The following is a 10260-nucleotide window of genomic DNA, read 5'->3' as shown; positions in this document are numbered from 1 at the left end:
GCTGCAGTGAAGGAGGCCCAGGACCTCCATGTCCTCGGCAGAGTGGGAGGGAAAGTTGAAATGTTGGGCCACAGGGCTGCGTGGTTGATTGGTGCGGGTTTTCCGGAGATGTTCCCTAAAGCGCTCTGCTTGGAGGCGCCCAGTCTCCCCAATGTACAGGAGACTGCACCGGGAGAAACGGATATAATAAATGATATTGCTGGATGTGCAGGTTATAAAAGCTGCACTGATATTGTGCATTTGCTGCTCTGCCTAACATTCCTTATGATACTGTACTTATTGCGAGCGCTTAGTGCGTGTTAGTGGGCTGCCGTGATCGTATAGTGGTTAGTACTCTGCGTTGTGGCCGCAGCAACCTCGGTTCAAATCCGAGTCGCGGCAGTAATTGCTCTATATGACCCAGTCTTTTGTGAAACACAAAGGAATCAGTTGTTTTAAAGTTTTGATTTTCTCCAAGGTGATTTTTTTTTCCTTCAAGCTCTGCTCGCTCACATCTCTGTGTTTCATATGTCAGAATTCAAATCCACCCGTTCTCAGAGATTTATTCCCTCCTACGATCACTAACCGAACTTTCCATCCCATAACCCCCATTTCATTAATTTGGAGATGGCGTTGTTGGACTATGGAGTACGAAGATATAAATGACCCAACACCAGGTTATGGTCTTACAGGTTTAATTGAAGCACTAGCTTTCAGAGAGCCGCTCCCATTTGACCCATTTGTTTACCACTGTTGTGAGATCAATACTCATGGAGCAGCTTTTACTGATATGGACCCGAGATAATTCGGGCGGAGGGGGGGTGTGGTCAAGCTCAGGAAAATGGCACGGGACAGTATCGGGGAAAAGCGACTTTCTTGGATAAGATCAGTTTCACTGCTTTTCTGCAATGGCCGAGCGCTATTACCACTGAACATTGAACTGTTAATTCAGACACCAGGCACCTGGGTTTGACTCTGACCATGCTAGGTGGTAGAATTGGGATTCAATAAATATCTGGAATTACGATCTAACAACTCCTATATATCCATGTTCAATTGTTGAAAAAAAACATCTGACGTCATTTAAGGAATGTAACAGCCATTCTTACCTGTTCGGGCCTCCATGTGACTCCAGACTCACTACAATATGGTTGAGTTTCAACTATCCGCTGTGCAATTAGGGGTACCAATCAATACTGCCGAGTCAGCGACGCCCTCATACTGTAACAGAATAGAAAAAAAGTTCATTCGGCCCTAGCTAGATTACTGTGTGCAGTTCTGCAATTCAGAGTACTGCATGGATGTGATCGCACTGGGAACGTTGCAGTAGAGATTCACTGGGATATTGTCTGGGCTGAAGAGTTTCAGTTGTGAGGAGAGATTGGACAGACTGGGGTTGTTTGTCACCGAGCAGAGGAGATTGGAGAAGACATGACTGAGATGTACTAAATACTGAGGGATATGGATAGGATAGACTGAAAGAAGCTTTTGTTATTGATGGAGGGATCGAACACTGGGGCCAAAAGATTTCGGGAAAAGGCAGAAAGGTTTGAGTAGATTTGCGGAAATGGTCAGAGAGGCAGAAATCATTCTAACCGGAAAGAAAATCGAGATGTTAAATTGTGATGCCAAAACATGTAAAATTATGGGCTAAACGATGGAAAACTTGATTCAGGTCGTTAAGCAGTTGTGTTTGACAAGTGCTGCCACAACAGGCTGAAGGGCCTCCTTCGATGTTGTCATCCTCCACAGTATCGTGGTTAGTGTCTCCGCCTGTCACAGGGCTCAATACTCCGCTGGGGGCATCGTAAAAGTTTTAAACCTGTCGCTCTGTTCCCCAGTGAAGGTTATTAATGCCTGGCCTTCCATTCTCGATGGGACATGTCAAAGCAGGGACAGTGCTGTCTGAATCAGCTGGGGAAGGACTGCAGCTCCTGGAGAGATCGAGTGTCATGAAAGTGCAAACACGTAACTTCTGCAAACTGCACATTGTGTTTGTGTTGTAATGAAAACCATTATATAGAGTTGTTCCTGACTGATATGTTTATTTAAATGGGGAATCTGAGGAAGAAAACAAAGTAAACCCATTCAGATCTGCGTGCAGAAACATTTCCAGCAGCTTTGTGTACAATGAGGTTGTCCAGCATAGAACCGCGTTTGGATGCATTGAATTCGAGTTGGTGGGCGCGGCTTGCTTTCACTAGGTGGAGTTACCAGTGTGTAAAGCCATTACACATGATTCAAATAGTGTTCAATGTGATGGTACATTTGCTTAGTGGTTCTCACTGCTCTTAAGTCTGTAGGTTAGTTGGATTGGCCATGTTAAATTGCGCTCATGTGTCCAGGAAGTGAATTCAGTCAGTTAAGTGAATTAGCCATGGGTAACGCAGTGATAAGGTCAGCAGTCACACGATGCCAGGTTTTATTCCAGCAGGTTTATTTGTAATCACAAACCAGAGGCCTGGAGGGATTGAGATGGGAGCTATGTCTGGTTGAGATGCTGTTCAGAGTCTCCCTACAGACTTGATTGTCTGAACTGTACTTCCTGCCTTGTAGGGAATATGTGACTCTATCAGAGAGGACACTGCCAGCGTTTACTGGGCTGCTCAGACATTGGAGACGATGCTGACGGCGTTTAGTGGGGATGGAATTTTATTTATTTGTGTGTTGGAAAATTTGACACTGAACCAAGGAAAACCGAATGGAAGTTTTCCGGAGTATATGAGGTTTGGAGTCAGTAAATATGTAGTAAATTCACTCTTTCAAGTTCATAAATTTCTGAAAGTCAAGATTTTAAAACCATCGAAGTCGGACTAATAAATGATGGGAGCAGAATTTCTGTCACTCAGACAATCCGTTTCCAAAATATTTGGAAAAGCACATTTAGAGACACAGAAGCAGTGAGTTTCACCAGGAGAGAGACAGCCTGTGGCCAGGTAAAAGTGTAAAGGAGGGTGTAGGGGGTAGAAGGTGTGAGGAAACAATGTCTTATTTGGACGACTTCAGATGCAAATAAATATCGGAAGCGAATGCAGCTGAGTAAGATTCAGCAAAAAAAACCTCAGTTTTGAAAGATTTATATTAATATACCACATGAAGCATTATAAATGGAACTGAGCAGATTTTGTATATTGTCAAGGAAAGCTATTCCATAATGAATAGGAAGTGACCCGTCTCTTGGAGACCCATTTCCTGCTTTAATCCCATGCATTAAAGATGGGAGGACGATCGCCATGATATTGGGTTCATTTGATACCCACTGAAATCAGCCAAAGTAACTGAGCATCAAAACTGACATCTTGTTTTGTAGTTCAACCTTCTGTTTTTCTCATCAGTATTTTCTTTAAGCTGAAATAAATTCGGAGCAAAATTGAACACAACATTAAACGTTCCAATCATATAAATCCAATTCACTTCCGATCATTGGAATGAACAGAGTGAAGTTACAGCAAAATTAATAAAATGAAACGAACAAAACTGCATTTCCGGGAATTTTACCCAGTTCAGGTTCAGCCATATGAGAAAGACCATCGAGCTAAAACATCACCTTCACTTCTCTCTCCGTATATACTTCTTCACGTGAGAGAGAAACTATCTGAAAAAATTATGCGTCAAGATTAAATGTGCGTGTGAATGTGACGGGAATTTCATGTTTGCTGGTTCATTCTGAGACAGTTCCGACTCGAAATAAATCAAGGACAAGGTATTCCTTCCAAGGACGAGGTCAATTGCTTGTATTTTGCTGGTATTATTATTCCACTGAAAGCAGAAACATAATGGTGTGGATTCGATTCGGCTCAGGGAATTTCTTATCCCCTAGGTGCACCAAATGTGATCTTGACGGGGTCACATGTGAGCCCCTTTGCAATGGGCTGAAGTCTCCCAGGGGTTCAGGCGACGGGTTGCTCTTCCATTGCTCATGTGTGGAATTGAATCCTTCTCTGGCTGTTATTTCCATCATAAGCAGCTCTTGTTTTCCTTTGTGCCTCGCATCTTTAGGATACTTTGGGTGGAGAATCTTGCTCTTGCCCTTCATTGCAACGGAGATTTGTGATAAATCGATATCTCATCAAAGTCGAAGTAAAGCAATTTGATTCTGTTGTAAGTTACATTGGGATACTGAAAAGGAGTGCAAACGTTTCCTTCCTCCTTTCATTCCATCTTGACTTTCTATGAATTTACATCGAATGAAAGGGGAACAAATAAGGAGAGATCGGGTGCAATATTTTATCCAATGGCATTGTGAATTTTAATGTAATAGTCCACACAAAGTTCTGATCAGTATTTTAAACAGTCAATTGAATTGGAACCGCAGAAAACTTTTCCACTGAAACGACTCTTTCATTCGTTCACAAATTTTTGCTGTGTGAATCATACCATGATCCAGCATCCAGCGTGGTCACCAAGTTGGCAACAATATTAGATCCACCAATTTTCTTTAGCAATCACAACATCTGCACATACCCATCTGCGGTGTGCCCCGGCCCCAGCACATTTCCTGTTCATGACCTTATGAGCTTAGTTCCTGATCTGTCTGATCAGTTTGAGAAACCTTTTCTATCATTCATCCCATCCCCTCAGAATTCAAAAGGTATCAATAAAATAAGACGTTAGACCAAATGATGTAGGATTGGAAGTCGGCCATTCAGCCCACCATTCAACGAGTCTGCTCCACCATTCAACGAACTCATGGCTGATCTGATAAGCCTCAACTCCATTCTCCAGCATTGCCACGACAAAGCTTCATCATCTTTCTGGTTAAATATCTGTCTGGCATAGTTTGAAAATACACAACACCTCAGCCTCAATAACAATTTCGGCAAGGAGTTCCACCGATTCATTAACCCCTGAGCAAAGAAATTACTCCTCATTTTTGAATTAGGTAATATCTAATTCTGAGTTCATGTCCTCTGGTGCTCTCCTCATACCAGAGGGTGAACCACCTGCCCGTAACTACCCTGTCAAGATCCCATGAATATTGAACGTTTATAAATGTTATTATGTGATTATAGAGCTCCCCTCCATCTCCTTTGTTTCAAGGAGAATAATCCTAGCCAACCAATCATTCCACGAAGCTCCATTTTCTCCAGTGTTGACAACATGTTCATTAATCTCTGCTGTCCCCTGCAGCGTCCTTACATATTATTACAGCAGGAGGAGACATTTATGCGAAGAAACGGTTGAAATTTCAAGCACAGATGGGAATTGGAACTTGAAATCAGACAGCGAATGGAATCAAATTGGTCAACACAAGGAGGAAATAGAATAATGATCACTCTGACAAACGAGAATTTAATCATATCTCATTGACATTCAATAACTTTACTGTAAACAAATTACCCCGTGTAATCGTCCACAGAGCTATTATTTCAGGGGAAAAGCTTATCGAAACTGGCTACATAAATACTTTGACAACAATAACATGTTCTTGAGACATTTTTTGATTATAAACTCAACTCATTGTTCTGTGAATCCTACATCGTTTGCAAGGCACAAAAGAGACATGGAATGTAACTCTCTCCATTTACCTAGATGGGTATAACTTCAATAACACTTAAGGAACTGGACACCGTCCACGACAATGCAGTCACTTGAGTGTACCCTCTTCAACACCTGCAATATTCATTCCCTTCACCGCTAAGGCACAATTGCAGCAGAGTGCACCAACTATAAGATGCACTGGAGTAAGTCATTCGGGCATTTTGACAACCTTCAAAGCTCAACAGCTATACTGACTATATAACAAGGTTGGAAGATGCAACGAAACGCCACCATTTTCAAGTTCCCCTCCAAGGTCCATAGCACCCTGACTTTGAATCGTATCAGTGAGAAACTCATTGGTGAAACGGTCTTGATGGGCAAAGTTGCATACTTCAGCCTTCCATCTTTTATCTGACAATTTTAAGAAAAATGTTGATTTATGCCGTGACCAGACTTGTGCTCAGTCCTTTATCTGTTCCCTAAACTGGTGATTGCTAAAGTTCTGCTATCATCCACAGTCTGTGGTCAACAATAGAAAATATCTGAAAATCTTCTCAATCAACTGACTCCCCTCGTGATTAGAGTGGTGTTGGAGAAGTACAGCAGGTCCGGCAGCATCTGAGGAGCAGGAAAAATGGACGTTTCAGGCAAAAGCCCTTCATCAGGAATAAGACTGGGAGCACATGGGATGGAGAGACAAATGGGAAGGGGGTGGGGCTGGGGAGAAGGTAGCTGAGAGTGCTGTAAGTCGATACAGGCGTGGGGTGAACATGATATGTCAGAGAAGTAGGTGGAGTGGACAGGTGGGAATCAAGATGCACGGGGGGACAAGTCAGGCGGATGGTGTTGAGCTGGAAGTTGGGAACTGGGGTAAGGTAGGGGAGGGGAAATGAGGCAACGGGTGAAGTCAAAATTGATGCCATGGGGTGGAAGAGTCCCGAGGCGGATGATAAGGCGTTCTTCCTCCAGTCATCGGGTCGTGAGGCAGTGGCGATACAGGACGCCCAGGACCTGCATGTCCTCGGGAGAGTGGGAGGGGGAGTTGAAATGTTTGGCCATGGGGCACTGGGGTTGATTCTTGCGGTTATCCTGGAGATATCCTCTGAAGTGTTGTGTGAGGACACATCTCCTCTCTCCAACTTAGAGGAGACCGCATCGGGAGGACCGGAACAAGAAATGGCATGTGTGGAAGTGCAGGAGAAACTTTGATGGATGTGGCAGCCACCATGAGAGCCTTGGACAGAGGTGAGGAGGTAGCTGTGGGTGCAGGTTTTGCAATTTCTGCAGTGACAGGGGAATTTATATTTCCCTCCCCAACCCTATCCACTTTTCACAAAGACTCTTTCCTCCACGACTACCTAGTCAAGTCCACGCCCTCCAAAAACCCACCCTCCCCTCACGGCACCTTCCCCTGCCACCACAGGAATTGCAAAACCTGCACCCTCATCTTCCCTCTCACATCCTTCCAAGGCTCCAATGAGCCTCCACATCCATCAAATATCCGTGTGCACTTCCACACATGTCATTTATTGCATCTGTTGCTCGCGATGCAGTCTCCTCTACATTGGGGCCAACAGACACATTCTCGGAGAGCCCTTCAGAGAACATTTCCAGGGAACCCGCAACATTCAACTCCAACGCCCCATGACCAAAACCATCAATAACCACGTCCCCCGACTCTTCCAAGGACATCCAGTTCCTGGGTCTCCTCCACCGCCATTCCCTCACCACCAGACGCCAGATCTTCCACCTCGGGACCCTCAACCCCAGGGCATCAACGTGGTCTTCACCAGTTTCCTCATCTCTCCACGTTCACCTTATCCGAGTTCCAACTTTCTAACTTGCCACCATCCTACTGACCTGTCCCACTTGTCTATCTTCCTTTCCACCTATCCGCTCCACCCTCTTCTCCGACCTATCACCTTTCACCCCATCTCTATCCACCTCTTGCACTCTCAGCTAAATTCTTCCCATACCCAGTCCTCCCGTTTATCGCTCCACCCACGAGGATCCCACCATTTTTCCTGATGAAGGGCGTTTGCCTGAAACGTTATTTTTTTCTGCAACTCGGATGCTGCCTGACCTGCTGTGCTTCTTCAGCACCACTCTAATCTTGATTATGATTTCCAGCACCTGCAGTACGCACTTCCGTCCATCTGATTCCCCTGTCTATTGATCTTGAATAGGCCGTTGCGAAAGTTCCAGCATCGTTTCCCTGCTCTTATATTCCCAGCTGCGGTCAAGAACAGAAAGTATCTCCAACCCCTCTAGACCACTTGATCCCTTGTCCAATCACCTTCAAACATTCGTGAATGTCTACTCCAATTTCTCTTTTATTACTTTAAACCACTCGGTATTCACACTTTTATCATTGATCCTCCCCAAATTCATTATCACCCACTTCACTGGATTGAATTCCTTTCAGCACATTTTCTTGCCAATTGTTTCCAATCTCCCTGCAGTCTATGGCTTTCTTCCTCATGGTTAACGACATAACTAATTGTTACCTGATCTTCAAACAGCTAAATGATGGCCACGACAAATAATTAAAAATCGTTGACCTGTATGAGAAGACAATAGAACTCATCGAAGCCATGGTTCATAAGCTTGCAAAGGGGAGCAGAATTGGAGACTGTAAAGAAGGTGATCTAAGGTTCCAGAAGGATCTTAATCCATTGCGTCTTTGGGCTGAAAAATGTCACATGAAGTTCAATCTGGATAAATGGAAGGTATTGCATTTTGCTACATCAAATATTAGTAGGGCTTATACAACTAATGATCGGGCATTGCATCGTGTTGTGGAACACAGAGGCCAGGAATGCAAGTACATAATTCATTTTAATTTGCTTCATATATAGACAGAATAGTTAAAAAAAATGTCATCTCGTCTTCGTTGCTCTGTCCTTTGAGCGTGGGAGTTGGTACGTTCTGTTGAAGTTGAATAGGACATTGGGTGATGCATCTTCTGGAAAACTGTGTCCAGTTCTTCTCGCCCAGAAATAGCAAGGAAATTATTCAGCTGGAGTAGGTTTAGAACAGGTATGCCAGCATATGGCGAGTGGGGAAGGTTTGTCTTATAACGAAAGGCTGGACATTCTGAGACTACTTTCACTCGAGCACTGGAGTTTGAAAGGCGACCTGATAGAAATTAATAAATTATTGAGAGTTCGGCTCGAGTTAACTGTAACTGTCTTTTCTCTAAGGAGGGGGTACTTCAAGACGAGAGGGCAAATGTTTAAAGTGAAAAGAGGGATTTAAAATAAGACATGAGAGGCTTTTTTTTAACAGAGGATGGTTTATGTGTGCAATTCACTTCCTGAGGCAGTGATGAATGAATGTACATTTACAATATTTACAGGATATTTGGATCGATAAATGAATTCGAAAGTATCAGTGGGATTAACAAAAGCTATTCATTCATGCCTGGTATATAATTTATTGCCCAGAGGGAAGTTCAGAATCAACCACGATATTATGGATCTGGAGTCACATACCAGCCAGATCAGATAGGTAAGGCAGTTTCCTTCCCTATCAGGCATTAGTGAATCAGATCTACTGATTCAACATCATCATTAGACTCTAGGTATTTATTTAAATAAAATTCCAGCATCTGCCATGCCAGGGTTTGAATTCGTGTCCACAGAATTATATCTGGACATTCATATTAACAATGCAGTAATAATATCACAATGGCATTATTAACCCTCAGCAGTTACAAGAGTCGTCAGATGCGACTCGTTTAGTTTGGCATTATGTTCAGTTTGAGCTGGTAGGAGTGAAAGGCCTGTTTTCATGCTGTGTGTGTCTGTGACTTTGACGCTATGAAACTGGCAGCTGGTTTGGATGAACAGCAGCGTTGACATTTTAATTGATCTCCTTCTGGAACATGTAATCTCGCTGGTTACTCTGGAGGTTCATCTGCTCATTGAGCCCTTCTCATACACGGGATTGTTGAAAAGTCTGTCCCCAGTTTGACTGAGTAGATGAGTTTCCACTTCAGCAGGGAATTGAATCCCGCATTGCGCTGGTTTCTCTGTGATATCGGTGTCCTTGTATCTACCCAGGATGAACGATTGGTTGAATTCATGTCCACGCAGACGTAAGTCCCGTTGTCCATGTTGTGAATGTGTTTTTATTCTTCCTGATATACCCACTGGGTGTGGATGTCGCTGGTCAGGACAGCATTTGTGGTTCTTCCTGATTCGCTGCTGCCTCGCTGCACGAGAGACATGGATTTGATCCCAGTCTCGTGTGACTGTGTGCAGTTTGCACATTCTCTCTTTGCTTATGTGAGTTTCCTCCCACAGACTGAAGGTGTGCAGGCTACTGGGATCAGACCTGGGAAATGAAGGGGACTGGAATAGTTATGAAGTGTGGGTCTGCTAGGATGTTCTTCAGAGAGATGGTGTCGACTGGAAGGGCCGAATGGCCTGCTTTCCCACACGGTCGTCATTCTAGGATTAAGGGTCAGCTATTTCGGTCAGGTCCTGGGGGGACAAGTAGGTAGGATTGGGTAAAGATGGTAGCATCCCCTGTATAAGCGACATTCATGAATGGGATTGCAGGAAATTAAAGGCATGTTCTCTGTTCCTGAGGTCAGGCTTCCATTCCAGGTTCTATTCGTCAAACTTTAACATTACCAGTTCCGTGTGTGAGTCCCCAAGGATGACTCGTTTATTATATAACCACAACACCACCTTCTCCAGGTTGCAGTGTTTATTGGGAACAAGAAGCTGATTCTGAGTTGATGCGAACAAAAGCCGATGCCATTGTCAAAACCACTGATCCAAACAGGAAAAT

General features: G+C 43.9%; 1 non-coding gene across 1 annotated transcript; it reads left to right on the top strand.

Moving 5' to 3' along the window:
* Nucleotides 1-309: 309 nt before the first annotated feature.
* Nucleotides 310-381, top strand: trnah-gug (transfer RNA histidin (anticodon GUG)). Its single transcript has one exon. It is a non-coding gene; the product is annotated as a tRNA-His (tRNA).
* Nucleotides 382-10260: the final 9879 nt, after the last annotated feature.

The sequence above is a fragment of the Chiloscyllium punctatum genome, chromosome 34, assembly GCF_047496795.1.
Source record: "Chiloscyllium punctatum isolate Juve2018m chromosome 34, sChiPun1.3, whole genome shotgun sequence".
Taxonomy (NCBI): Eukaryota; Metazoa; Chordata; class Chondrichthyes; order Orectolobiformes; family Hemiscylliidae; genus Chiloscyllium; species Chiloscyllium punctatum.
This window is presented reverse-complemented; position numbering and strand designations above follow the sequence as displayed.